General features: G+C 36.9%; 1 long non-coding RNA gene across 1 annotated transcript; it reads left to right on the top strand.

Annotated features, from left to right (window-relative positions):
• The first annotated feature begins 216 nt into the window (after nt 1-216).
• On the top strand, nt 217-1,264 carry LOC142368105 (uncharacterized). The gene is made up of 3 exons (XR_012767256.1): nt 217-377; nt 459-518; nt 1,052-1,264. It is a non-coding gene; the product is annotated as an uncharacterized LOC142368105 (long non-coding RNA).
• Nucleotides 1,265-4,363: the final 3,099 nt, after the last annotated feature.

Raw genomic sequence — 4,363 nt, 5'->3', positions numbered from 1 at the left:
CTTGAGTATCCTAATTTAGGAAATCCGCTAGTGACAGTAGTAACGTCGCTGTTTCAAGGTTTGAGTACAGCCTTCTCAGAGTCCCTTAATAGCAAAGATGGACAGTATTGGGTCCACATGCAACGGGACGTGCATGACATTTAGCAGGGGAGTGTGTAACCCAGAAGAGAAAACGTCTTGCGCTCTTTTATTTAAAAAATAAGCAAAGCTTTTATTTTGAAAAGAGGAAGTGTAAGTCTCTTTTTCTAGCTTTATTTCCGGTTGAACAGGAAGTGCTGTCTTCTTTCTTTTTAACTTAACGCCAAATTTACTCTACTGAATTTCGGAAATGAAAAGAGGTCGGTCATGGACGCCTAGAGCTAAACTTTGTCATTTTGGTGAGTTTTAATGCAGAAAAGCATTTTTAAACAAGTAACTGCACTTTTCAGAAGTTAATTTGGAATGTCTGTTATGTTAAGTTGATGGGAGCACGAGGTAGAGAAACTCCATTGCCGTGTCCATATTGAAACCTCATCTTGGTGAGTTGAGACATGTGCTAGCATTGTGCTAACGCTAAATGGCGGTTGGATTTATTTCTGTTTAAAAACCTTAAAAATGTTATTTCTGTTAAGATATGATTTCACCCAATGATATTTAAGTTATTTTTGTACTATTTTTTTGTTGAAACCACTGGTTAATGATGTTAAATGTATCTTTTATTTGTTATCAAAAGGAAGAATATTAGAGCTAACCAGACTAAATGCTCCTTGGTAAAGGGATAACTGATTGGTAATTCATGTTATGATTTACACAAGTTTAATCGATTATTTAATTGGTTAAAAAAAATACTAATCATAATTTTATGGTTAAAAGAGAATTTCATTTATTTGTTTCATGTGGTTAAAATTAATTTCATGCACTACAAAGGATATTTTGAGTTAAAAGAAACATGCATGTAAAGTATTACTGTGGTAATATGGAAATTGAAGATAAAAACTAAGCTATAGCTGTAAGAATGGATAAGGAAAAAGGATTATTTAGCTGTATACAATAATATCATTATTGTGTGTAGGCTAGGTTTCTTTTGCTGATTAAGAAGTTGGATCGAATTCCTGGATTTTCTCCGGACGGAGATGGCGAGCCTGTGCCCAAAGAAGAACTGAACATCCATTGAGGAACATAATTCTTCTCTCCAGTTGTGAACATCCATGTGGTAACAATACGACCACTGAACGGAAAGAAAGAGCTGAACTTAAGAACATTTTTTGACTTGACTGACGACTATAAGGACAAACTGAAAATCTGAGCTCAATTGGACTGAGGTTTTAATTTTGATATGCCGGCTTGTTGTTATTATTTTGGTTGAACTGTGTTGTCGACTTACGTTTTTATTTTATTCTTTTCTACAAAATAATAATTATTTTTGCTCATTTCTGCCTCCAGTCAATTCATTTTGCAATTACCTTGGTTTCTATTGTAATCCTGCCGAACCTAGCAACTGGTCTATAACTTTTGAGTTATCTTAAATTATTTACTAAGTCAGAGGTTACACTAACATGCATGTTTTTGGACAGTGGGAGGAAGCCAGAGTACCCAGAGAGAACCCACGCAAACATGGGGAGAACATGCAAACTCCACACAGAAAGGCCCCAATCGGGAGTTGAACCTGGAACCTTCTTGCTGTGAGTTGACGGTGCTAACCACCACACCACCGTGCAGCCCTGCTATTGATATTGTTTGGCAAAAAAAAAAAAGAAATTGAAAAAGATAAGGTTCACATATGCACACATGCAAGCAATGTTCACTATATAAATTATAACCTCATTTTTTGACCTCAACATACCGACATTCGGCCATAAATGCAAAATGGAAAGCATCTTGCGAGCGTTGATTAATAGAAATTGGACTGTTTGTCTGGAATATTGTACGGTGAATTATAGAGGGACCATTTTTATGACACAAAAAGTCAATGTGCAGTTAGGTGGTGGTTAGAAATCACAAATTGTTTACAAAATCCACATGTGCCGGTGATGAAGGCGACCGGAGGCAACACTTTGGTGTCCTGCGCACAACTAACAGAACGACGGTTTTCATTTTGTAGTCATTTTACACACATGAACTATAACAAAACTTAAACTGTGACTGACTGGGCTTTGGAAAGATGGATTTTCTTGCTAATAAGTCACAACTAAAGCAATCTACAAGCATCTGTTTGCAAAAAAAAAGAAAAGGAAAGAAAAAAGGATCAACATTAAAAAAAAATAGATGGACATTAAAAAAAATATATAATAATAAATTTTGTCAGTTTAATCATCTGCAACTCAGTCCCAGTAACACTTTGAGTGATTCTGACTGAAAACCTTAGAGTGTTACCATTTTAAAAGACACCAAAAATCAAAGATTGACTCCATGTTAATTTAGAATAGCTCTCATTTCACATTGGATATGCATTTTGGGCAGATTCCAAGGGATGGGAATGAGCTGAGGAAGTTTACTATTTTCTTAACCTGCTTGCTTCCTGTCAGTGAGCCGGAATTTGGGTTCCCCACTATTACTCATTGTGACGGCTATACAGCTGCAACACAGAAAAAAATCAGGAAGAGTGAAGGTGATGCTTACAGAACTCTATTTTCTGTCAGGTAAAATGTTTTTTTTTTTTTTCACTTGGATCTGTTCTTAGTGAAACTCAGGGGCTAGTTTTTGTACATCAAAGCAAACAACAGCTGAGTCAGTAACTAGCCTGAAATCACTGTTTTTGCAACAAACCACAGAACAAGCAACAAGTGAGGAAGTAACAAAGAAAGCGTTTCAGTGTATTCACAAAGATTGCTTTGCTCTACACCGCTTCCTCGATATTAGCCCTTATTGGTGTGCTTTGGTAATGACAGCCAGGGATCCTGAAATCCTTTATTGATCAGTAATTAGCTGGAGGAAAAGCAACATCACTAAACACAGCTTCCCTGTTGTTGTCACTTTGCTAACTTCATGGCCCACCCCAAATGGCAAAAGATTTCACTTTGCATCTCATCACAGTGACTGCACTCTGCTCTAATGAGAAGCTACGAGGCAGAACTGCACTGGCAGAGAGAACTGATCTTGGCAGAGTGAATCAGAGTCAAAATGCAGTGTTAGTCTCTGCCATCACAGCCTCAGGGATGTGCTATATCCTGCATGTATAGGCTCAAAAATGTACAAGAACAGCAGATATTTTTAGCTTAGGAACTACTTGTAAAACACGATAATGGCTTGTACAGTCCATGTACTTGAACATCGAGAACAGTGTATGACCACTTAGCCCTGTCAGCCTTGTTATCCCTTGTCTTTAAATAGAGAATAGTCCTGTGTTGTCAAATGATAATCCTCAAACGCTGCTTCCACTCACCAATCCATCCTTTCTTCATCCAAGAATATATAGCTTACTAAACCTGCTGTGTCTTCACCATGACAGCTATTTTTTGCCTCCTCTGTAAATGTTAGGTCAAAAGTTCACTTTGAAATAATGGAGCATGCGACCTTTTTCTCTACGAGCAGACGATATTGCTCCGGAGAAATTGGAGCATTTTGGATGAGAGGGTGCACAGGAGAGGAGGGGTGTAGCAAAGCCCCGAGGGAGAAGGAGAAATGTCACAATCACTACCAGAGCAGAGGCTGGCATGGACATCAACCTTTCTATGTGTGTGCACGCTCTCCTGAGGTGAAAAAAAAGAAAAGAAAACAGCCTCCAAATTGAGGCATCAAATTAGGGAATGGAAAAAAAGCTCTTAGAAAGATGCAAACTCATGGTATGATCAATTATGTATATACTGTCTACAAAGAGCAAGATGCAATGTAATCAGTAACATATCCCAATATGGGTCTGCATGCAACAAGTTGCAGTCACTCAGCCTCTGATATTTTGCATATTGACTTAAACCGTCTTATCTAAAATGTCATGGCGGTGGATGTAATGTAAGAAATGTATGGTTTGAAAAAAAAAGAAGACCTTGGTACTAAAGATGGTCCATTTTCTTTTGTAATTTACTTGTAATTGTAACAGTTTAACAGATTACAAAATGACTATAGAATAGCTGTGGATTTTATGCACTGACACTATTTGTCAAGATGTTATTATAATTTCAAAAGGATAATAAATCAGCTTTACTTAATTACTTATAGATATAGTAAAACCTTAACTGTTTTTTTGGAGAATGTATTATAAATTTGCTAAGTATGTTTACATGACACCAGAAGAAAAACAGATTATTGCGTTATCACAACCAGAACAAGACATAAAATACATGTAAAAACACGTTAGTCTGACTGAAATTGTTTGAAACTGAGCTTCTCAAAATTGGATTAAGCACCCAGATAATGCAGTTGGGTAGTAAAATCTCTCCAATATTCC

This window comes from Odontesthes bonariensis, chromosome 18, assembly GCF_027942865.1.
Source record: "Odontesthes bonariensis isolate fOdoBon6 chromosome 18, fOdoBon6.hap1, whole genome shotgun sequence".
Classification (NCBI taxonomy): Eukaryota; Metazoa; Chordata; class Actinopteri; order Atheriniformes; family Atherinopsidae; genus Odontesthes; species Odontesthes bonariensis.
This window is presented reverse-complemented; position numbering and strand designations above follow the sequence as displayed.